General features: G+C 37.1%; 1 protein-coding gene across 3 annotated transcripts in view; it reads left to right on the top strand.

Moving 5' to 3' along the window:
* Positions 1-26,853, top strand: part of LOC140239459 (dual specificity tyrosine-phosphorylation-regulated kinase 4-like) — a 102,810-nt gene that overhangs the window by 48,586 nt on the left and 27,371 nt on the right. Inside the window, exon 1 of one of the 3 annotated variants that reach the window (XM_072319296.1) lies at positions 21,869-21,904. The exons of the other annotated variants lie outside the window; for them this stretch is intronic. The gene's annotated coding sequence lies outside the window, so the exon portion shown is untranslated. Of the gene's footprint in view, positions 1-21,868; positions 21,905-26,853 lie in introns of those variants that run through there. 3 annotated transcript variants of the gene reach the window in all.

The raw sequence follows: 26,853 nt of genomic DNA, 5'->3' as shown, positions 1-26,853 counted from the left end.
GTTATAGAACCTTTAAGCATGATCAGCCATTTCTCAGAGGACTAGAAGCAAGATAAGAAGAAAGGACACAACATTGGTTGCTTGGCAACAGCTATTGCCTGAGCTATTTTTGCTGCATTCTCATCATTTCATTCGATAGTGGAGGATCAGAAGAAAGTGTCAGAGACTTAATTTGTGACATGCAATGTGGCAGTGCTTGACTACAGGTGTCATTACACGACACTGTCTCCGACTGCAGTGATGGCCAAATGTTTTGTGCATTGAAGACTGGAGGAAATTTTGTATTCAAGTTTATGCTTGACTGGAGCCCACTGCTGATTTGGTTATCTTGCTGGTTATATTCTGATCTGATAACAACAGAGGAGGAAGAAGAGGAAAAAGGCATGCCCTTGTACTATGAGCAAGGTGATGTTTGGTCTCTGTTGCTGTCTTGACTGCTATCATATTCTAATGCACACATTTCTACTCCACTGCTTCTGCTATTCCCACTGGCTGTAAATGACTTTATGAGATATACTATTTTTATTACATCAAAGTGCAGTATGTGTTTTATGGAAATGAAATTCATAGCATGGTTTTGTCAATATTCTTATCTTTTGCATGTACACTGCTTTAAGGAGACAATGTTTTTACTTTGTGACCGAATCTTCTTGCAATATTTATGAATTATTTATTTGCTCGCACAATTCATTTTACTCTTTGGAGCTTTGAATTCAGGCAAAAGAGGTTTCAGAATACAAGAGAAGTATAGGCTTATCTGTCAAAGCATTTTATAAGGAATAAAAGTTAAATACTGAAAAAAAAAGAAACAACAGCTATTGCTTGCTCACCCGTAATACCGCATCAGCAAAATACCTTATCAATGTAGCATGTCTCAATAAAGCTCCCCCCCCCCCCAAAAAAAAAAAAAAAAAAAAAAAAACTGTGACAAAAATGATGTAGAAAATATACATAACAGTGAAGCAGAGAAAAAAAAGTAACTTTAGGAAGGACATTGGAAAGGATTATTCTACTGCAAGCTTTTGACCACTGTTTGATATGGAGCTTTGCCTACACTGAAGAGGAATCAAGAAGTTGAAAGCAGAATTAGGTATGTGAGAAACACTGTCACCTCTAGGACTACATGCAACCATGCAGGAACCATGTCCACACCTGTCTTGGAGACAGGGCCAGGTATGTAGTCATGCTATCCCTAATATTTCACTAATATTTCACATTGCAATGTAGTTTTTGCCGCATTACTCACTTTATATCTTAGACTCATATGTTTTCAAGTCAAACCACAGTTGAAAGCCATGATAATTTGCTGTGGGAGAAGACCTCAAACATTACACCATGCCTTCAGGCTTGTCCAGGAATGTTTTGAGGCATAATTCATTATCATGAGCCTCTTGTGACACTGAACCTGAAATTTGAGCTAAAAGTGAATGCATCCATTTCCCATTCCGCCACATGTGTGATGACTGTTTTTATGTGGAGTTTTCATGTAGTCATGCTTTGCCAGATTGAACCAACATCAAAACATTATGTAAGCAAAGAAGGAAGGGAGGTATGTTTGATTCATGTATCTTCCTTTCTTGCTTTTTTATCCAGTCGCATGGGAGGGTGGTTGGGGTAAAAGATCATTATTCAACTTGTGTACAATATCTTGTTTGACTCCTTTGATACATCTTCTTTCGTAGTCTGAAACACAGAATATGTCTCCAAGAGAAAAAAGAAAGAAAGTGACAATGCCATACAGTGGCAAGAGAGACTCACTGTTTTGTTTGGTAACTTGTGACAGTCTGTTTAAATTCATTCTAAGATTCAGTACTACCACTTGACAGGTCTGCAAAAGGAGATGCCAGGAACATTCCCTATTGTGTAATACCTGTAACCATGGCAACAGCAGCTTGAGAATCAGCATCCAGCTCCTTGTGGGTTGAGGCACTCCAGTCTAGAATTGTCTCCTCTTGATTTCTATAGTGCTTTTTAGAATGAACATGATTATTAGAGACTCATAGCGGTGATCAATGCACAAAATTGATACCAAGTGATCCATATGGGTAGAGATTGTTGAATAAAAGCTTCTATGAGGTAAACAATCAAAATTAGATTAAACAAGTAGAAACAATGTATATTTTGCAAAACATAAAACTAGCACATAGATATTTTTGCTTGTAATATGTAATGATACATTTTCTCTCTGATTCCACAAAGTTGAAAACAAGCAGAATTCATTTCAACCTACTGAAAGTACAAAACTACTCTTGTGAAAACTTCCACTTTTATAGTCATTGAAATGTGAACAAAGGGTTATGCAACTTAATGAGGAAATAAACTGTTTTTTAGCAACAATTTACATATGTATCCTTTTTTATGACAAAAATACCATAAAATTTAACAATAACAACAAGAGTGCAGCCTCGTGTCTTCTGTAAAATACTCTCCAACAGAGATATGTGTTGAACATTAAGAAAAAGTCTCTATGAAAGAGAGTTCTGTAAAAACAAAATGAGAACATATTTCATGTTTAGTATCCATTTAAAGCAACTGATATCCCATTCATCCTGACATTTTCATAGTGGGTTGAAGGTTGAATCTTTAACATTGAAAAGGTCCTCAGAGGAAGTCTTTGATTTTACTGCTGAAAATGCTTTGTTTTGTGAATCTGCAACTTTCAATATATAACAGTAAATGTATTTTTTGATACTCTGCATATATTGGCAGGAGTCAGAGAATGAAATGTTGGACTGTATTTGGCAACAGTGAAAAGATGCATCACCTCCAGTGGATTCATTCAAACGTATCTCTTTTTATTTCAGATATTGTCAGAAAGGATGAAAACACTTTCTTATCTTATCTGAATCACACCCTTTTTCAAGAGGAGTAGCATTCCTAAGTTGGTTGCACAAAGCTCTCTGTTGAGAGTCTGCTATTAATTTCCAGTTCCAATCAGCACTTCTATGGGTAATAATCCTAAGCCAAGTTTCAGGTAGTGATGGGCAGTTCAATCACCCAAGAGGTACTCCCCTTAAGTACCTTTTTAGGGAAGATGGAAAGATGTATTTATGACGGATTATTTAAGGGGCTCCAACCACCATTTTGTTTTGTTCTGCGGTGCTAGCTCAAAGTCAAACAATCGTGCCATAGTTCCTATTCATGTGAAGTGTGTACATTTGTGGCTATCTACCCCACCTCCTTGGGTGTGAGAATGGCAAGCTAAGCCCATCATCCTCCAGCCTGTGGAGCACCCATAAAGGCTTTACTAAACCCTCTCTCCTTTCAATCCAGCTTAGTCTACACCTGTCTCACAGGAAGAAGTCCATATAAGATTCATTCCCAAAGGATCCTCTCTTCCTCCCTTCACCTGCCATGGTCATATTGGTTCTTGTCGAACTCTACTGCCCCGTAGTGGGTCAAATAAACAGAGAAAGACATTTCATACTTAAATTGTATGTATGATTGCACATGTAGAAGAAATAACTCTCAAGGACATTAAATGTCATATTCACATCATTTTGATCCTGTCTAGCTGCTGCAATATGTGACTTCTGCTTAAGCTAATCATAGTAAGAATGATATAAGATAAAACTAATCAGATAATCTGATCAACTCATAAAATGCAGAACTGTCAGGTAGCTCCAAAATGAATTTTACTTTTAGTTGGATCATTTCCTTCTGCTGTATTGCTCTCATAATGATGATTAGCTTTCATAGATTGCTGTAGTGTCTTTGATTTGCGTTTGGTTTAGAAATATGTTACTTATAATCTGCTTAAGAGGAGAGAGTAGTAGCAGACAGCAATACCCCAAAATATTCCATGTCTGTTTGAGGCTAAGTATTACTTTGATAATGACAAATTATTGTGTGAAAAATTACATGGTGGTAGGGGAAGTGTGCTTCTCTGCCCTCATAATATTAAGTTAATTAAAAAAAAAAATGGCCAATACAGTCTTGAGTTTGTTGGTTGACAGAATACTATGTGGATTACAGAAACTTGTAGGCTGTGCAGTGTTTGTTTAGTTATTTTATAGCATTATTACAAGGTGGAAAATTTGTTGAATGACAGCTAAGGTTACTGTAAAAGTGGATATTTTTGTGCAACTAATTTTTCGCGCTCAGCCCAGTCAGAAGAGTTTCACATGTTTTTAATTCCGCAGAATCAAGACATGAACTACTGGAACATATGGCAAGCAAAAATATATGTGTGCTTTTATTTTCACGCTAGTTTCTAGTTGTGCAAAAATGTGCAAAAACTTTCACTTTTACAGTTTTTTTTTGTGACAAATCATGTTTATATCATTCTTTTATTATGGGAGACACATTGTGATATTTTCTGGCATTTGTCATCTGGTGATTTCCAAAATTTGTGTGCATTCCTTGTTTTTTTGTAGGATTTTTTTTTTTTTTGGTGTCTTTTTTTTTGCATATTAACATAGCCTATATCTAGTGCACTATTTCAATTGAGGCTTACTAGTTTGTATTGCTAGCTTTGAAAAATGAAATATTATGTCTCATTTAGATCATCACAAACAATCTTTAGTCAAGTCTATGACCTTTACACTTCACATTCTCTGTGATCATCAGGTAACAATTGACACCTCTGTCTGTGGTCACTCAACCAAAGTCTGTAGGTCAATGACAGGCCAACTAAACAGATTACAAGCTTCACAAACATCCCATTTATGAGCTGTGGACTTAGACCCCAATTGAAAACAAATTACAAGTATCTCTACACTGTTGTAGTCTAGTAGTGTCAGATACATGTGCTTATATTTCTGACCTCATTATACTTTGTGCAACTTTTGTGTATGTTGGACTGTTTGGTTTACTGACATGAACCAAACCTTTATGCTTTTTCATATCAAGTGATTTATTCTTATTTATTCTTAGTCTGTGAGCTTCTTGTCAACTTAAAACGTTCTTTTTATCTTACTCTTTCATTCTCTCTTTGTTGAAATCTTTTCAGTCAGTCCTTATTTCAGTAAACTTTCAATGACGTTATTTAATTGTGATTCTCTCTCTACCTCCCTTATCTCTCATGCTACCTCGACTAAAGTTCTTCACTTTCTTTCAGCACTTGTTTCCCAAACCTCATTTCTTAATATTGTGTTTTGTGTATCATTTTCTATGTGCACAATCTCTCCTTTGATGTAGGTTTTATAATCATTTGTATGTATTCACAACTATATGTTTGTTTGCAATCTATCTATGCAAGGTAAATGCATGCCATGATCAACCATATATCCACAGAGATTCCACAGATCTTGTCAATCTCCAAACACTCTGCAAGCATTTAGTAGACTAGGTTTCTTTTCACATCAGTATGATAAGATTTAACTTGAAGGGTTTCAGGACTAAAGGAAACCTAGAAATGTGTTTTGCTTGGGGTGGAAGATATTCACCGTCATCTATTTGCATTGAGAAGAGTGTAAAGAATAAATACTTGCCACCTAAATGAAGTCTTGGAGCCTATTCTTGATTGTTATATTAGATTTTCTTTCAAATGAGGTAGAAGGTAAGCCATAGAAGGAGAATAAAAAGAGGAGAAATTATGCAGCACTGTAAGTGAAGAAGGTAGCAACAAGAGGTGCTCACTTGGTAGGAATCTTAGCCATCTCTAGGGGCAAAACTCATCTTAGTTTCAACCCACTGCTCCTCTCTCTGTCGATTCATTTTTTGATGAAAGAGATGCAGTTAACGATGTAAAATGCCATATTCTGTACAAACAACCAAGGTACATTATTATTTCAAAAGTTTTCATGCAAAATCAGCCCAGTGTATGTTTGTACTTTGATAGATCGTGAAAATCTGTTGATGTGAAAGATGTGGAGAGGAGTTATCACTATGAAGTAGATATTTTCTGAGCTGATGAAATCTTCTGTTAAGGATGCTTTCGTACTAAACATTAGTTCATAGCTGCTATTTTTGCGAGGATTGTATTTTTTGGTGAATTTGACATGCAAAAATTTGCGCAAACATACAAAAGTTGTACAGGCATTAGTGCATTTTGATATGCCTCAGTGTCAAATCGCGAAAACAACATTTCGCAAAGAAAAATACCTGTGATATCCTCATTCATGAAAATGTTGGTATGTGAAAATAGCAGCTTTTACAGTAATTGTTTTGGTATGCAGATTATGCAGACTTTGTATAATATCAGAACATATGTCATATATTTCTGTGTAGGAGACATTAAGGTAAGTTAACCCCTGAGTGAATGATTACTAGGTTTCTACTCACTACTGTATATGCCTAATATTTCGCGAGGTTTTTATTTTCCCGAATTTTGTGAGTCAGGTGCTATTCGCGAAATTAAAGACGCCGAAAATATTGACTCTGATCACGATGTGAATGTGATGTACGCATTTACATTTCTCCGTTCAGTACAGGATTCCATGATCACGAATTTAACCACTCGCGAAATCGTCGGGAATTCCCGATTCGCGAAAATTTAGACTTGCGAAATATATATGCCATAAACAGTATATCATATCGCCTGACTCTCCTTCCAGGCTTCATCAGTAGTCATCCATTCATAGACTTGTAGGGCATTCTCAGCTCTACTCACACGTTATACAAGTTACCATTATTTGTTTGTTGTGATATGTTTGTGCAAACGTGTAGCTGACCCGCACCCGATAATGGACAATAAAAGACCAAAATGGTGATCTTACGACAAAGGGAGGAGTGATTTGATGAGAGGAGTCAGTGATTGTGATTCTCCTTACTACAGCCTGGTAATCTCTGTCCATTCCAGCTCATCTATTTCAAAGAATGGCAGGTGGAATTCTTTGGAGGCATTATTGTACACCTCACTGATCAGCACATCACCCTTTTGAAGGGCAGATCAGAGAATTTTACCGAAGCCAGCCAGATAGAGTACAAACTGTGTTTCTTGATAAATAAGTGGTCGTTTTGTTTTTCCATTGATTGTAGTCAACAGTCATATAGATAAGAAATACTATATGTTTTCACATTTTAGTAAATCTTTACAATGGGTTATTGGTTTAATTTGTCTTGTTTCAACTACATGAAACAAAAGAACATTTAGCCATACAAAACATCAAACTAAACAGTACTCATCACAGTGCAGTGAAATGCTGCAGTGTGAATGTTTAATTTACTTACCAATGGTGTACATTCTCTACTCCTTAAATAATAATAATAGTAGTAGTAGTACTAATGATAACAATGATAATAATAATAGTAATAGTAATAATAATAATAATAATAATAATAATGAAATTTATGTAGCGCAGCTACTATGTGAATATACTCTACTGAGCTGTGATGTACTGTAGCTGGAAATCTATTCATCTAACCCTAATATAACAAGCGATAAAAGACCAAGGGGGAGGGGATTGCAATGTCTTTAAACATAAAGAATGTCAAAGCTTGGAAAGGCAGTGAACCTAATTTTGTGATTCCACAACCAGACAGACTGCATGCTGGGCTCAAACCCCAGCTCCAAACAAACATTAAAGATGAGAGCATTTAGCCTGAAATCCATCCAGCTGTTGTGGTGTGTGGGGTGTAGGGAGGGGTGATGGATGGTACCAATCACCCTGTGTGACCCAGTGTCAAGTATGTTGTTCAATGTTCCTTTTCTAGAGGTCATGCTAGGCAGGGAGATGGGTGATACCCCCACTGAGTATTGGTGTCTAGGTGGCAGCAGGCCTTCCTTCTACAGCAGGCCTTCCTTCTACAGCAGCTAGTTTTGTGACCAGGGGGAAAAAGTTCATTCTTTTGTAATGCTCCATGTGCATAAATTTTTGCCACCATGTTAAAAGGGATGGCTAGTAACTGATCAGTGGGAATGCTGGTGGATGATTCTTCCAATTCTTGTGGGATTCATTTAAGAGTACATTATATATCTATTGTTGTGTGAAAATTATTTGCTTCAGAACGGTCTCATATTCAAGTAATGTGTAGTTTAATGCCCCGTCACTGTACAGACATGCTAACATGGAAACATTAAACTGCACATTACTTGAATATGAGACCATTCTTAAGCAAATGATTTTCACACAACAATAAATATATAATGTACTCTTAAAGGAATCCCACAAGGATTGGAACAATCATCCCGCCACATTCCCACTGATTGCCACTGATCAGTTACTAGCCATCCCCTTTAAGGCTGGGCTCAACTTGCTACACATTGATAAATATAGATATCTGTCCATCAGCTATGTCCCAAATTACAGATATCATGACACACAGTTTAACATCTCTGTAAACACTGTCTCATGGATTACATGATTATACTGATGGTTGTTATACCAAAGTTAGAATCATGTTTACTTTCTTTCTAGTCACTGAATTAAAAGGGACAGGGGTAGAATTTGAGAGACAGAGAAACTAAGATGTATGACTTTTGGTGTTTTATTTACTTTATATGTTGTATCAAGACACCTCATAAAAAATTCCATACTCTTACTATCACACAGTGTGGAGATATGTTCATTGCTGTGTCATGATTGATGTTCTTGTCTAGGAGAACTCAGACATGTGTGACGGACGTCAAACAGATTTTATAACAGTATCCCCTACTTTATGTAGTCTATTCATCTTTCTGTTTCTCTTTAAACAAGAACTCAATACACAAGGATTTTCATTATCAGAAAGTAATAACTTTTGAGGATATTGACAGTAATTTCACACTAATTTAAACAAAAACCAACAATAACCAGAGTAAATTACACCAGCCTGGTGTAGAGGAAAGGGTTAAGCTAATGGAATGTTAAGCTATTGATTTGTGGAAAGTAAAGAACAAAGTTCATAGCAGTGTTGCAAACAGACACTCAGAAATCAATACATGACTTCTAAGTAAAACACAGTGTACTTGTGGCAGACCTGTGTTTGTGGAGCCAGCTTTAAGATCAATGGCACTGTTACCTTGACTCATATTGGAACAGACCTTGAATAAGGGTGTGTGTGTGTGTGGGGGGGGGGGGGGGGGCTTTTCATTGTAAGAAAAATTCCTCACCTTGTCTAAGATTATCATCAACTGCTGTTTTGATGTCATCATTGGTATTATTCTTGAAAAATAAAAAATAAAAAAAAAAGGTAATCACAACAGATAAAAACTGCATTAAATGCTCTTTGGAAGTTTCTTTTGATGTTACGTACCTGACATGTTTATATAGGGAATAGGTTGGACATGAACTCGGTACTCATGTCAAGGTGTACAGTTGTAGTTAATGTTACTTCCAACTCTTTTTAATGGGATGCCTCTATTTTGAGGTGCTTTGTATCACCAATGTTGAGGGACACCAGCATTTAAAAAAAAAGGTCATGATTCTATGAATGAACATTTCGTAACATATCCTTTTTAGGCATATTTGTACCAATTTATCATTAAGTAAAACTCTAAACTCAGGGTATCACACAAGCAGTGTGTTCTACATGACTAATATGTGTGGCACTTTGTTCCATTGAACAGATTAAATGCAATATTGAGTTTGACGTTGTGGTACCAGGAATGTGTAAGAAATGGATCCGGGTAAGTGACCAGAGGAAATAACAAGACACAGTCAGGTGGGGTTGGTCAGGTAATTGTTGCATGCGATTAAGACTGTTTATGACGTGGGTGAGGTAGAGGTCAGAATATTGCGGATTGACAATAATCCTTTAAAGAGCCTGAACGCATTGGACCTAGCCTGGATCATTGTCTCCTAGACTCATTTCCAGTCTGCTGAAATTGTGCTGTAAATTCTTGTTTACCCCTTGTCACTGCTGTGCCGTAATAACACAGTGATATGTAGTAATTTGTACATGTAAAAACCTGCTTTGCAACCATGATGAAGCACTGCTTTTCACTCAAATAGTATTATGCATGTGTTTATGTCATGTGGGCAGCTATGTGGACATGCAATGTTTAATGACTATAGATTATATTTCGAGGCAAAAAATATAATATTTTGCTAACACTGGAGATCTTGAGGTACTACTGTAAAAGTTGATATTTTCACGCAGCTAATTTTTCGCGCTTGGCCGGGTAAGAAAAGTTTTGCGGGGTATTTATTCCGCGGAATCAAGACATCCCACACAGAAATATATGGCAAGCAAAAATATTCACATGCTTTTATTTTCACGCTAGTTTCTGGTTGCGCGAAATGCGCGAAAATTTCAACATCCCCCAAATTTCTACTTTTACAGTAGTAAATCACTAACAGCAGGAAGGGATGAACTGGAGTGTTGATAAGAGCTATGAACATACACTGAAAGCTCGCATAACATCAAGCTTCCAATGATTTTTAGTACACTATCATATTATCAATTATTTTTCTTTCCAGTCTGAAAAAATGTAGACATTCTTCCTTGCATTTAAAAAGATATGTAAATATTCAAACATGTCAAGATCTCATGTTTGCTGATGATGATGATGGTGATGATGATAATGGAATTGTATGTTATCATTTTTGCTTTTACAACTATAATAAGCAGGGTCATTCTAAGTGTGATTGCCAACTACTGTTACCTCTGCTTTACCCCCCCCCCCCCCAAAAAAAAAAAAAAAAAAGAGGAAGAGGTAAAGAAGAAACAATGAACAAAAACAGGAAAAAAATACACCCTGTTGTTGCATTTTGGTAACAACAACAATAACTACAACAACAATAGCAACAACAACAACAATAAATGTGTTCACAAAATCATGAGGATAGATGAATGAACAGTTACTGTGTAGGCCATATATTTTACGGGGTTTTTATCTAAATTGCAAATTGTGCCAATCAGGTGCTGTTTTTGAATAGCACCACTTGTGAAATTGTCATGAAGTCCCAATTTGTGACAGAGAGAGAGAGAGAGAGAAAGAAAAAGAAAAAGAATAGACTCGCTGAATTTATGGCATTTATATACAGTATTTGCCGATCAAAGAGAATTGAATGAAATTCAGCCATCCATCTCCAGCAATCAACTTGCATCACCTTCTTACCTTCTACTTAAGATGCGTATAATGCAATAGTGAGGCCTACTATGCATATTTGATTCAAAGTGACATTTAATGCTGACTGTCAGTTGTCCTATAATTAAACAGAAAAAAACACAGCTTGATGTAGCTGATCCATAAACCTTCTTAATAGTTGGGATTCTAATGTAATTGAGATAAATATCATAGACACATTTCCTTTCCCACAGCAGTATGTAGACAGAGTCGTAGGAGCTAGTTCACTATCACTATACTTTCATTTGGTTGGACTATCCCATTCTTGATTAAAACATTAAAATAGTGGGCGTGTCTGATGTCAGATACTGCTTCTTTGGAGGAACAGTTATATTCTCATTAACCTCACAAGTTTTGTGTGTACTCTATTACCTTTACTACTGAGTATCACTACTACAATTATTACTACATTTACTGCCAAGGATACAGCCATTGTTGCTGATAGTGCCAGTGCACAAGTAGCATCAGTAGTTATAAAGTTATTATCATTATATGTAGTTGCAGTAGGATTAATTGTAACCTTATCTTTCAATCATCATCAAACAGAAAGGAGGTTTTTATAGTAGCAGTAGCAATATGTGGTATGGTCTTACCACCACCAGCAGCAGCATTCATTATCAAAAATGGCAAGAAAATAAAAGATAGTACCTAACAGAATATTGAATTTGCTTTATTAGTCATTGTAGCTGTTGTATTAACAGAGTAATAGTACCACTGATACTTCAGAGTAATAGTTCTGTGAATACTATCACTCAAACTTCTTACTATCACTCAAACTTCTTACTATCACTCAAACTTCTTCCGCTAAAATAACTATAACTATTCTGTTTCTTCCACTGCTGTTTAAATGGACAGCATTACTTCTACCAATGTCTGTGGTGATATCTTTGCAGCTACAGTATAGTCTGCTACTGTTGTGTCGGTAGTTCTGAAAGTATATTTATTTTTTTGCTGTGACTATCAAATTGTTTTTATATAAAAGTCATTTATGGGTACTACTGAATAGACCGTGTCAGCTGATGTTACTCATGCATTTCTTAATTAATACTGCAAACTTTATTCCTCAATGTGTATCAATGTGAGACATTTTGGTCATTAAACCAAGGAATTGTCTGTACTGACTCATGAGTACTCCAATGCTAGAGGCAGAACTCTATCTATTGATCACAATAGAATGTGTAACACAATATAGAATCCTTCCTGACATTGAAAGTATGCTTCGGGGTGGAGAGACTCTTTTTATATCTCATCTCATACGAGCATGATATAACATGTTGTTCAACCATAGAATCCTTCAAGTTTATTTTGAGAATGGTACTCAGTTTACTGGGACAATGATATAGGGTCATTTAAGAATGCATTGAAGCTGAACAAGTAGGAGATCCAGTAATCCCTTTCAAGGGTGACACTCTTTTAAGCCAGAGCCTGGTAAGAAGAGACTATAGAGCTATCAACTATCCGGGTTGCCAGTAACAACCCATTAATCCATGTGGAGTGACGAAGGGAGAGAGGGAGGGAGAGAGAGGGTTGTGTGCAGATAGTGTGAATGCACTCAACCAATGAGAGATGGTCATTGAGGCTGTGTAGGGGACTGACTTTAAGGTATTCCTTGTATCCAGACAGGGCTTGAACGATCCATTTATTGGCCATTCATCTATTATGCTAGCTCGCCCAACGTCAATAAGTGCTACGCTTCAGTGATAGTGGGTTCCACCTGAGCCATAGGCCGCTTCTCTCACCGGCCGGTTCCACTGGGGGTGCTCTCCAACTGATGAAGGTCTAGCTTAGCCCAGCTCTGATGGACTTGGTGCCTTCTGATATAATCTTCTCATTTACTGGACTTTGTGATGCTGTCCTGGAAACTTGTGTAGTGTGCTGAGAGACAGTTTGGAGAGTTTAGTATATTTAATGTGACCTTTCAAGTGCATACAGATGGAGTGATAAGGACGTAAACCAACGTGACATTGCGGACTGTATCGCAATGGTCTCTAGACTTTCTTTCAGAAAGTTGGAATGTGTACAGCTTGTGACTGGATGCTGAAGCCCAGTGTATCTTGATCCTTGTTCCCTAGCTGTTCATGGATGTTAACTTGGGACTTGCTCCAAGATTGCCTCGTCATTTCCACATGCTTCGTCAGAATGGAGAGTTTGTTGACTGGACAAATACTGATTATTCCAAATAGATACTTGTGGCCCCAAAACTGAGCAATCCACTATTCTTGTACTGGACCCTGTGCTGCATTCTACTGTAAGAAATTAGAGGAAGATAGATTGTTTTGCAAAATCAATTTGTCATTGACAGCAGGCAAACCTCCGTGGTTCCTTGAGATCTCTTTTCCTATTTAGTCCTGGTTTTTACAACACTGACAATGCTTTCCACAGAAAATATTTAGTTATACATTTTGCTGAAAGCCAAGGCTCTGTAATAGAAGTTGTCCTGTTTAAGAGAAGCCAGACTGTGTACTACCTGAGATGACTGTTTCCAGATCTGAGGATGAGGTGGCCGACTGAGATTCTGCCATGAGTAAAAAGTTGCGCGTCTTTGTGCAGCCCAAGCCAAACTTCAATCCATCAACAGATGTGATGCCAAGTCGCATTCCTCATGGTGTTGGTGGTGGGATGTCTGCTGGCCATAGTGCCCTGACACTCCCACCTCCATTTAACCCCAAGAACAACAGGGTCACAAGATCACACCCAGAAGCTAAGGTACAGTCTGAAAATTACCATGCCTTATGGACTCCTTCTGTTCAGATTTGAAAGTGTTTTATACAGTAGTAAGAAAGAGTCCCTTTTCTTTCTTTCTCATTTGAAATGCATGTGTCAGATAGTAATAATAAATCTTGATAATGTTCTAAAACTTAAGACTTCTTTAATAATACAGAATTTCTAAAGAAACAAATATGAAAACGTGATTCATTGAACACATTTGCACATATTTATTTTCTTCCAGCTTGGCTGGGAAAATATTGATGGCTTGCTAGATTATGCTGAAAGAAAGAAAAAAAAAAACAACTTTAGCAAGAAACAGCTGGCCAGTCAGGGTTCAGGCGAAAAAAAAAAGTCTGCTAAATCTGTAAGAACAAACTCATTTAAGAAAGCATTATGTTTGTCATGTTACACCCAACCATGTAATGGTCAGGACAAAACAATACGTAAAGAACCCAAGCCTGATGAACCAAAGCCTCCATCTTGAGAAGACTGGATGGATGATGCGTGATGATACATTAACCCATTGTAGACTAGTCCCAAGTACAATGTATACTTGGACTGGTGTCTATGGAAAATGTATGTAATAGCAAAATCAGCTCGTCCTTTGAATAAAAAGATATAAAAAAAGTTAAAAGAGAACCTTAATTGTCATTGCTTGATACTTTAAAGTATGGTGAACGAGAAAAAAAGGACGATATTCATAAACAAGGTGATTTATACATTCCTGGAAAGCTTAAGTCTCTAGGAATATGAATAATTAACTTTCAGAAGGTAAAAACGTTTTCAGAACGATAGAGAGATGGTATTTTAAGACTCTTTTTAGACCACCAGAACCCGATCTGACGGCGAAAATTTTGTTGACCAAAATTATGACGTCATGAAATGTGCGCTGTGCTACCACTCCATCCACACAGTGGGCTCCATCTATGGAGGGCCGTTGCGGACGTGGTTTGTTTGGGGCATACGTATGGACAGGCAGTGTGCCCTTTTCCATGTATGTCCCAAACGAGTTGTGTTATTGGCGGCCATCCATATCCGTCGCCTCTCAATCGCTTCTTCTACCGCTCCGACTTTGCCACTGTCACTATCAGTGTCATTGTCACTGTCATCACTCAATTTACTCTCGATGTCAAACTCAAAGTCTTTCCGTTCACTATAAGGGAAATTTGGACGTTTTAATGTCTCAGCCGAGAAAGCAGAGGCGACTAAAGACAGGCCAGATACTGCATCCGCCCACCAAGAAATACGTGCTTTATGAATGGTGGCCTCGAAGTCCCGCTGCACTCGTAAAGGGTTTTGTTCATTTCGTGACGTCATATTTTAGGGCTCGAAAAAGACAGCTGTTCTGGAGCTAATATCGGTGAAGCAAATCAGTCAGTTTTAACTCGCGATTTCTCAGTGGCGCGAATATCTTTTAATAAGTCACATTAATTATCTGTTTCAGGAGACATTTCCCTCTGCTTTGACACCTTTTTTAATATGATTTTCTTGATTTTGATGTCTCGTTCACCATACTTTAAGCTGACAATTTGACGTGATAGAGAAACATGGTTTCTTTTCTTTTTTTTATATCAAATGTCTCTTTGGGATGGCATCTGATGACAGGTGTATGTGTGTGTGCTTTTTTTTTAATGGTCTTTTATAAAGCTTGGACCTAAAAAGTATGAGACATGCAGTACAACTAGTTGACTATCAAGTGAGGGAATTTCCATCATTGAGAATGTTCTTCTTTTGGTGGCATAAAATGTGTAGATATACATATATTCACACATTAACTCAAAAGGGTTCCAAATTAAGAATCCCTATCTTTATAAAGCAAGTCCTATGTCACCCATATGATGCAAGTTATTCCCAAAAGGTTTGCTATCTTAGTGCAGTCATTCTGCAATATCCATAGATGCATAATGACCATGATAATACATTTGATCACCCTGTCAGTGACATGTGGTATGAGATGAAAGCAATAGCGAGGTCCACTGATTCCACCACAGCTGTATGATATCATATGAGCATCAACAACTGATACTATGTTACCTGTGGCCTGGGAGAGGAAAACAACGACAACAACAGCAAACAAAAACAAAACAGTTCCCACATGCTGTTATTGTGCCTTCTTTTTAACCTTTGTTTCCATCAGTCACTTCTTTCCACCATGTTTTACCATATATATCATTTATGATTTCAAATAAGTAGCAGCTATCAGGTTGTTCCTACCCAAGTCTCAACATGCTTGTGAGGTATATTGTGTGTTTTAATGGTAGACATCAACTGATACCTGGGGCGTAGAAGAGATCATGAATTAGAGTTCGTAGAATTCCACACTAGACAGGTCTGTGAAGTCTTTAGGAGGAAGCAGTCAATGTAGAGTGATGGATGATAGCTGGGTTTGTGTTTCATTGCAAGGCTTACTGTGGATATGTGTTGATGTATGAAAGGCTTTATGAGATCAACATACATGACAAAGACACAGTATATTGTCAAAGAGGAATAGAGGAGTGAATAATTAAACGAGATACAAAACAAACTATGAGAATGTTGTGACAATATTGGACCTGTAATTTGTAGAGTATCTGTAAATCATGAAATTTTGTCACAAAATTTGCACACTAGATAAGATGTGTCTAAACAACACAAGTCATGTTGCTCGTTGAAGAGCTTTTAAAAGGAGATATTTCCTGAATTATGTGATCACATGATGGATTGATCATTCAATTTTGTGTGTGATAGTTTGTCCATGTTTCCTGATATAGGGCAGCAAGTATCTTAGTACTGCTCAGATTGGCTGTTGTGTGTCATGAGCTGTACAACCTGCACCCTTTTTGCTTCCAGTCTAATTTCAGCAATAAAATAGTAATTTCAAGAAAACATTATCACTGTTCAAACCATAACCCATTAATCATTCTGTTGTTTTGTTAACAATTTGCTTCATTTAGACATGGGAATTAGTCAATTTATAGAAAAATATCAGTATTGAAATTGAAAATACATGTTTTCCAACGCCATAATTTCTGTGAGTATTTTACAAGTTTAATCACATTTTCCTCAAGAGAAAAATACATCTAAGATAATTTCTGATGACGAGATTTGCAGTTTCACTATCTTTGTGCAATCCTGTAGTGCATTAGCTTTTAACTATTTTCTTCACAATTTTACTCATGCTTCATGCTTTTGTTTCAAAAGTCAGCTCTGCTAGCTCTATCAATCACAAACCATAAAATGATACTTACATCCCAGTGACGTAGATGTCTGAATTCTTGTGTTGTCAAGAAAGGAAAGCCCCTAGCAGACTCAACAAATGATCATGTTTGCTTCCCACTGTAGGTACAAGTGCCTTGCCAAACAACTTTATTTGCAGGAGTTGTTAGTTCGGAGGAGCATATTTGTGAATCCCTGTGCCTGGTATTGGCTTGGTTTGCTAGAGTGGGTTTACTACATGTAACATGTGTGTCAGGTAAATAAAGAATTGTGGCTTATAAATCTTCTGTAGACAGTTTCAATATTTGAGGTATGAGCTTTCTGAATATATTTTAGTAGGAAACTACTGTTTTAAAACAGTGTCGGCATTCTTTGTGCTGTCTATAAATGCAGCAGTTCCTAGATGTGTCTTATTCCTAGAGTCTCCTTGCTTTGGAATTATGATTTCAATGAAATGGTATAAAAAGATTGACCGTTAAGGCAGAAGTTGTCAGTATTAAAATGCCTTAGTATAAAAGTCTTTACATTGTGAATCATTATTACAAGCATCTTTACTGTGAAGTGAATGACAGCAATGGCATGTGTTGTAGACAAATACGAATGATGAGATCAATGTGTCTATCCATATTTCTAGATTTGATTTTAATAGAAAGTTTTGAGACTTTGCAACCACAGAGAGAGACCAACTTCAGTTTCTAGTAGCATGAGCTCTCATGTGAAAAACAAGAGACTAGACATTCAAGTATTTGAATTGACACAACATTAAAGTGAACAGAATGACATGACTATGAGTTCACCTAGCTCGTTTTACAATAAGCAAGTTAACTTGTTTTGTCCATTTAGACACACAGTATCATAAAAATGATGCATGCCGTATTGCTGTCCAAATGTTTGTCTTCCCAGTCTATGAGCTATGTTATGGGGTGTGAAATTGTTGTTAGCTTGTCTTTTTGGTATAATTTATGAGTGAAATTTCATTCTAAATGATATCAGCTAATTGCACCCTTTGCCATGCATGCAAGTAGGCTTGCAGTATATATTTTTGTAGTACCTTTGTGAAAAAGAAACAACTCTTACAACTTCAACAAAAATTTGGAAATGTATTTGTATTTTAAGAGGTTCTGTCATGGCAAGACTTTATGTCTTTTCCCTTTTTGTTCAAAAGGAGAGAAATAAAGATCTATACAAGAGAGAAAGATGTGTCATTAAAGTTGGAAAAAGTGTGAACTCATCATGATATCTTTTAGAGAGAGTAGATGAGAAAACAAGAGAGAGCATACAGTAATGACCTCCTTGCAGAATTATGGGTGTTATGAACGAATGATGATGATGAATGAATTGATATACGTTCATCTTTGCTACTGCCTAAATGTCATTGAAATTTTAATTGAATGGCTATTACCTCTTACAGGAAATGGTTATTTAGAGCAAGGTTACTGTAGAAGTGGATATTTTCGTGTATTCTTTTTTTTTTTTTTTAATTTGTGCTAGGCCGGGAAAGATGAGTTTCATGTGTTCTTAATTCCGTGGAATTGAGGCATCAACTACTGGGTCATGTGGCAAGCAAAAATATTTGTGTGTTTATATTTTCATGCTAGTTTTTGTTTGTGTGCAAAAATGTGCAAAAATTTCAACACTGAAAATTTCCACTTTTACAGTAGTATATTACAGTGAAAAATGAAATGAAGCAGGATATCATCACATGAGAAGAGTAATGTCAGTTGTCCTTTCAGAGGGTGTAGTGAGAGTGATCAGGTATGAATTGTATAAAGTTATCAGCAGTAGATGACATGTAGAATATTGAGAGTATTTGCTAATTCACTGACCTCCAGTATCTGCAGAAACATTTTTATTCTTTAATGATGTCATCATATTATGACAGAAATTATTTGTAGTTCTTGAAGGCCCTATATAGCTGTTTCAATCATTTCCACAGTTCCGGGTCACGCAGTCACTCCTGTCCAAACCAAGTGACAACCATGATATTACACAAGGTGGCAGTGAGTTCCTAGTGATGCACATGGGGAAATTTTCATCAACAAAAGTCAACTTTTGCAACTGATTGACAAATAGCCCTCCAGCGACGTAAATAAACACTGAATTGAGCAGTGTTTTAGTAGTAGCCATGATCCTGCTGGAGTATGTACGCCCATGATTTTTTATCATGGCTACTACTAAAACACTAATCAAATCAGTGCTTATTTATGTCGCTGCAGGGCTATTTGTCAATCAGTTGCAATGAAAGCATATCGACGGAAGAATTTCATGAATTTTGAAAAGTCAACTTTATTTTTTTTTTCTTTAACCTAGTGTAACAGTTTGACTTTCATAATCATTGAAGATCCATTATGGCTTAAAATGTGCTACATATTAGCTGTAACTTTATCACCAGTGCTATTAAAATGAGATACCATTGCCCGTTGGATGGTCAAGGTACTTCTCTGGGAGTTAGAGCTTACTATCCATTAGAGGATTGTTACTTTGTTACTTGTGATACTTTGTGAAATCATCAACTATTCCGGTGACAGCTTGGGTTAGGGAAGGATTAACTTCAGATTTGTACAATAGGTACCTCATACAGATAAAATGCTGAGGTAAATGTTTATTGTTGCCATGAGTAAATAGAACAAGCCAACGAAGAGTTGATTGAAATGACAGTATCTGACATATCTCATGACAAACACACCTTGTGACAGTGACTCCAACAGTGTAGTCCTCTAGATGGTGTTGTCTGCTGGGGCTATGGTGGCAGGGATGTCTTCTTTGTTTGTTGCTTTTACACAAAAGATACAATGCCTGCACCAGAATGTTTTGTGCTTCCTTTCACCCAGTAAATGGTAGACGGAATGTGTTTGATATCAGATTAAGAAAAAAAAAAGCTGTATTCATGCCATCATCCTATTCAGTTTTGCAGAGGGCTAAGCAAAGCTTGTTCAGCCACCAGAAATGAACAGGAAGAAAGACCGGTGGGTTCAACTATCCCCCACAGAGCGTGATTTCTGTTGACAAAGATTTTATTCTCACAGGAAATACACAAAGGTTTTATTGAGACTTACTGATAGTTTAGTACAGATTGGATTTTATGGGGTTGTTGTGTCAATAGGATTCTTGGCTAGAGGGCAAGGAACATTCTAGGCCTTTAACTTAAATTCAATTATCACATGCACTTCACAACATTAGTCAATTATTACATAAACTTGTACAATTCACTGAGATGTAGTCCAATAATTCTGTTACTAAACTCTTTAGCAATGTTTTGTGTAGCACACTGAGCTCTGTGCATCTTGTGAGTCAGAGATTATGGGGGGATTCAAAACCATGTGTCATCTCTCTGGAAAGGAATATTTATTTGTGGCATGAAATCCTGAGAATGATATTACAAATTTTGTATATACAGCTGTAGCTTTTGAATTTAGAATGGTTCATTGATAAGAGGTGGTGTAATTGAAACATCACTTTATCTTAATAAAGCTTTACCAAGCAGGATAAACTCAGATTTTCAAATGATAAAGTAGAAATTCATCATGAAGGCAGACTGTAAGCAAAATGTAAATTCTAAAGCAGTTAAGTAAGTCATGTAGAAAGAATTGTGTCTTTCAAACATTTTAATTCCACTTGTGATTTTTTAATTAAAAAACAACCGATGGGTATGAAAGAGAGAGATAGATGGATAGGCAGAGAGAGAGAGACAGAGAGAACAAAGAAAGAGAGACAGAAAGAGAGAGCAGCATAGAGTCCATGGCACAAGACAATCTTTTCAATTGCACAATACTGCTTTTCTGCTCACTTAATGTCTGTCTTTTTGACTTTGTGTACAGGCCTATTTTCATACATATATTGAAACTCAGTCAAACAGCTGTAGAACTGACAGCATGTATCATTAAGCACCAAATCATGCTTTCCTCGACTATTCCTTTGAACTAGTCTCTCATATCATGAAATGAACCACATCTTGATGTGTAATGAGTGCTTCTGTGTACAAACACAGTGTTAATTCTCAAGCTGACTGCCTCTATAGTCCTTTACTCTGGTCTTGATGAGGGAATTGATTTTGCTATGGCACACATTTCCCATAGACACCTGCCCAAGTATTCTCAGGACTCATCTTCAATGGGTTAAGGCCAAAGTCTTGATGGAGAATATATTTATTTAATAGAAGGTACTAGAAATACATGCTTTATGTTTGTTAATATAGTGGTCAAAGTAGCCATCACAAGTGTCATACTTTTCATAACAGTGATATGACTTTATGGCCACCTTCAGGATACATGTACATTGTAATTCAAAGGTTTAGGGAGAGGGAAATTGATGCAATTGTGTACGCCTTTATGATATTCTGCAAGTACTAACATATTAGAAATAATTTCAGCCTTCCAATTTTGGATAGTAATTTTGACCATGTCACATGACCTGTATATGCAAAGAATGATGGATTGTGAGTGTTTAGCAGGTGATAGCAGACTATTCAGGTGAGATTCATCTTACTATTCACTAATCTTTCTGGCAGGCTTGAGGCTTTTAACATCACACTATTGCTATCAATGGCCAATTATGACTCTATAGCCAGAAAAATAGTCGTATGTGTGGTAGTACCTCAAAATTCATTTCATTCCAAAACATTTTTTTTTTTAATAGTCAGTATGATACAAATTTAATGAAGTATTTTTAGTGCTAAGATAACCTGGCTTTTTGTTTGTATGTCAGTTTTCCTGTATATACATCAGTCTGTCACACTGTAATCATATGGTTCCTTTTTTCATGAGTAATACCAGCTTGTCAAATGAAAGGACGTTATCAATTCATCAGCTGAGTTAATTGTTCTTCCTCTTCCATGCCTGGATGCAATGCTTTTCAGCTGATTACTGATCACTCATGCAGAATGCTGCCTCTCGAGTGTGAAATTAATAAATGTTATAGTTATCATTGAATGGTCACACTTCCTTATCCTCACCAGTTACTACCTAGTTGGGTGGCTGGCCGGCTGGCTGGCTCACTACCTTCTCTGTTGTGTTGACAGTAGGAAGCTCACCTGTGTTTCTGCATATCAAATGAGATTGGGAGCCACTGGTTAGTATCTATGTCATTTGCCATCTGACTGTGGTAAATTCATTCAAAATCTTGGTCATATTTATAGGTCAAATGAACACTTTTTTCCCCAGGAAGAAATTCTACACTAAAACCATGCATGTATAAAGAAAAAAATTGTTGGACCATTATATGAAAAGCCCCGGTCACACAGCACTCCACTTCCAAATCACGTACAAAAAATTATGAAAATCTGGTGGACGTGGTCGTAAATGGTAATTTTTTGGTCAATTTTGGTTTGGCCGTGCTTTGTACGGGGTATGGCCGTTGGCGCCTGTTCCACTGCTAAAGCACTGCTTAAGCACGGCTAACTACGTCCAGCCACGTGTGTGTACGCGGAAAAATCCATAGGCGATAACCCGCTACTGAAACACATGCTATTTCCCGTGATACCAACGCGTAACACGCATCAGATGACCGTGCTCTGCCCTGTGACAGGGCAAGACCCCGTCTTTACCGCATCTCCCCAAGTTTTAATCACTGCCGGAACATGGATTATCACGTGTGTTTCACTCTGCACAACTCTGTGGACACCTCAGGCAGAACTTGACACTGACTTTTCTCTCTAATGGCCCATTCAGACCACTAAAATCTTAAAATTTTACATTTTGGTGCCCCAAAAAGGATATATATTGGCCCAAAATAAAAGGGATCATGACAAACCATTTTGAAGCTTAGTTGCCTGATCAGATATTCGTTTTGGAAATTTGGTGGCGCGGCATGTGTTTCTAGTGGTCCGGGCCACTGGACCGCCACTTTCAGTATGTGGAACCTTGCCTTAGGCAATCATCTCTTTCACTGTCTGCTTGATATTTGACATTCTGATTAAATATAAAAGGAATTGGTCTATCAATTCATGAGAAGATTTTTTTAAAAGTTGAAAATTGATATGTGGCACTCCACAGAGAGAGAGAGAGAGAGAGAGAAAAGAGAAATGTGCATGGGAGTACCACCTGTGCCAAATAGCAGATAATTATTCAGACAAGCACTCTCGATATTGCTTCCAAATATTCCCTTTTAATTACTAAGGTGGGTAAAAGCTTATTTGATGAAAATGGTGAGGCCATTGTGAGTTTCATCATTTATTTTGAAACATAAAGCAAAAATGCACAATTCCACAGTTGATTAGTCAACAGTAGAAAACCCTTTAATCCCTCCTCCACTAGGATACAATCAACCCCCCACACAGACTGAATGCACAATGTATTGTGCCTTCAGCTCCCGTCGAACTCAACGAGCACCGTGTGAAATGAGGCGATCAATATGACTTCCGCTACGTGTGAGACTGGCAAAACTAGAGCCATAACGCTACATTTACTTCTTGCTCAATAAAGATGTCACTCAGTATTGATTAGACTCTCGATGAACTTCTGTATCAATAATAATATCAATAAAAAAAATTTATATTTATTGTCATCATCTTCACCTAAGCATGTGACAGTGTCCTCTGTGACTTTTTGTTCTACTTTCTTTCTCTTTCCTTTTCCTTTTTTTATGTGTTGCCTGTGTAGAACACTCAGTCTACTGAAAAAGGTTTTATCAAATTGATGAAAACGCTTTTCATTATATCTGGGAGTTCATCATGGCACTCCGTATTTTGGACTGTTTGGTCAATATTTTGCTTCAGTCTACTTTATTACATTTAATTTACTACAGTTGTCACTACAATTGGATTTTTTATCTTTTTGCTACTGATATTTTTGCAATGATGTAATATGCTGTGTAGGTCCTAAATTGTACAAGAGAATGCCAGAAAATTAGAAATCATCAACGTCAAATAAGCTGCAACAATAGCATTGTGCAAGAAGTTCAGTTTAGTTTATTAGAACGGTTATAAATGCTACTTGCAACTTTCAAAAGTGTTGAATCTCTCTTGCCTTGGATAGAGCATTAGCCGTTAATATTAAGGCTGGCAAATCATAGCCCTCTCTGTCACAGGGTATCAATTTTGGTTATCTTATACAGTGGTTTCAATAATAAACATTGACGCATATAGCCACATCTTCAGTTACAGTATACATCTTTTCCCTATGTGGTCAATGACTACTGGAAACTGTTGTTATCTTTACCTGTTAAAGATTTCCTTTGAGTATGATATTTGTCCCATACCAACTACAATGATTAGATGGGAATCAGATAGGTTTGGCAATTTCTTTCAACTCAAAGTTGACAGAAATTGCCAAATGGTGACTTGAAATGAAGCAGAGAAAACTTGTGTCCTGCCTAGCATAAAGATATTGTACCTATTCTACAGCATGATGTTCAAACCATATTCTGATTACTTTTCAAAGCCTTATTTTTGAACCACAGTAAAAAAAAAAAAAAAAAAAAAAAAAAAATGTTACTAATGTGTTGATTATCTGTCAGAAGCACAAGTTATCACATGATGCATTATGATTCTCTTTAATATCACAGGACTTTATCAGAAAATACTGATGTAGTGAAATTCAAGAAGTGCTAAGTGTGTCATTTTTTTATCTGTAGCTTTCAAGGTATTCCTGTGATCAAATGTGCTGACCTCATGTACAATAACATCCATGATAAAGTTGCAAACGTATTCTCGAGCATTATTTTACTTTTATTGACAGTCTTTAGTATTGAGCACATAATCCTAAACTCTGAACCAGTGTGAATAAACACCAGTACCCCAACAAGCCCATTGCTACATCCTGCCACATATCATAGTAGCACTCTATGAAAATCTTAATGCATTATTCTGTGATAATAGCCTAACAATAATTGATAGGTTTTGTTACTTTACATATAGGGAGTCATTCTCAGTACAGCCAGGTTGTAATAATGCCTCAGCATAACAAGTGTCTTCTCCTCTCATATGACCTTTTGTAAAGATGACAATGCAAACCATTCAGTCCCATTCAGTCTTTCAGAGATTTTATGGGTTAATGAAGCTTGTGATATTTTGCCCAGGGAAGACGTCTTAGCAGGAAAGTTTCCCACCTCCCTAGTCTTAGTGTTACCATCTCCTGACTGTATGCCAAGTTCAAAAAATTTTTATGAGTGAGATTTTCATGACTCGGCTCGGCACTCGCTATGCGCGCGCGAACGAGGGAGCTTTATTAGTTATTAGCTCTTAATGATGCAATCTGGTGCATACTTAAGTGACTATTTTTTTACTTGTTTTGAAAGACAAAAGGGAAATGTATCTTCAGTTGCAACTATAAGTTTAATCCTTAGAGCTATGCTCCTTATTTTTGGCCTAAGTTGCAGACTTCACCCGATGCGTGAGAAAAATGGGTACCTTGTGTGAGATCGTGAGACATACCCTAAATGCTCGAGTCTCACGCAGAATGCGTGAGACTTGGTAGCTCTGTAACCTTGTGTGCTGTACATTGTACAGGTGTCCACAGGTTGACTTCCATCACACCTTTCATCATACAGCAGCTGGAGTAGAAGCTCAATAAGTGCAGTGGAAAACAATTGCTTCCTTCATTTCCACACACAAGATGAATTATTCATGCCTCATTGATGTTCACTGCCCTGAGTGTCTTGTGGACACAGCCCAGTGGACAGAAGGTGATAATGAGACACCCCTCATTGTTTGGCACAATATGATTAGGAGGACAAATACCACCTCAGCATCTTCCTTTTGTCTCCTGTTGCTGTAGAAACATTGTCTCCCCCCATCTAACAACAGTTCTCAGTAAGACCAGCAAAGTGTTTGTGTACTATGGAACATGTAGCGCAAACAAAGAGTTGATCTTTTTATTGTTTGTCAGAGAATGTAAAAGCATTCATGGGTGTGGGGTGAAGACTGGTAGGTTTTACTAAGAGCTCCTAATCCCTTAATGCTGACTGAGCAAGGGATTTATGTGGACTATTCATTAGCTGGACCTTTAATGTATGTTATCAGGACTTCATGTATAGCAGGCAATCTCCCTCCAGCTGATTTTCATGGTATCTCTCAGGATGGATAAGGTTATTATGTGCACTATGAAATGTTGATAAATACCTGTGTGGATTGGACTCTCCCAGATGTCTGCCCTTCCTTTCCGATGCATGCTCCAGGTTTGTACCATATCAGATTGTTTCCTCAATACCATGTGTCATACTGAAATACAGATCAGTAAGGCAAAATTTGTTCACTATCGGTATGAATGTATTGATATGAATTTTATCAGTTCCTATTCTCTTTTTATTTTTAGGTGATCCGAGAATCCTCTCGGATCACCTTCTGTATCTGTACGGATTCTTTGTTGGTTCTTCTTCTTCTTCTTCTTTATTTCTGGACAAAATTTGTGTAGAGGTTAGCTCAGAAAGTCCTCTTCCTATCAATTTCAAAATGATACCATATATGTATCATGTCCCAAAGACGACAGATCTAATGTATAATAGTGATCAGTCGACCGTGACGTCACTGTGACGTCATTATATGAAAACACATTCTCAATCATATCTCACTAATGGAATAGAGTTTTTCAATGAAATTTACGTCACATATATTTCAAGTTATGCGCATTATACTCATATTCTCAAAATTCATATTTTCTCTTAAAACGTGCGCGTACGCGCGCGTTGAAATATTTGTATGCTCAAATCGAGCTCAAATTTTTTTTGCACACGTTTCAGATCATTTGCAGCATTTTTTGAAAAATTGAAAAAATTGGACGGACGCGTACGCGCGCGCACATATACGCACGTACAGCTCATATGCAACAGAAATTTCCCGATTTTTTACATTTATCGGATGTCTGAAAAGTCAAGGAACATTTCTAGCAAGTTTCAAGTCAATCCGACTCAATATGACGTCATACGGGACTGTCAAAGTTGAAATTCCGCGCGCGCGTCAATGGCGATATACAGTACAACAATGCCCAAAAACCGCCAATTTTAAATCCGATTTTACTCGTCAGGATGGACGGTGACCCCCCATTTTCTTTACATATTCTGAAAGCTGATGAGTTGTACATGTC

This window comes from Diadema setosum, chromosome 16, assembly GCF_964275005.1.
Source record: "Diadema setosum chromosome 16, eeDiaSeto1, whole genome shotgun sequence".
Taxonomy (NCBI): domain Eukaryota; kingdom Metazoa; phylum Echinodermata; class Echinoidea; order Diadematoida; family Diadematidae; genus Diadema; species Diadema setosum.
The sequence above is the reverse complement of the archived record's forward strand: the minus strand, read 5'-3'. Positions and strand labels throughout refer to the sequence as shown.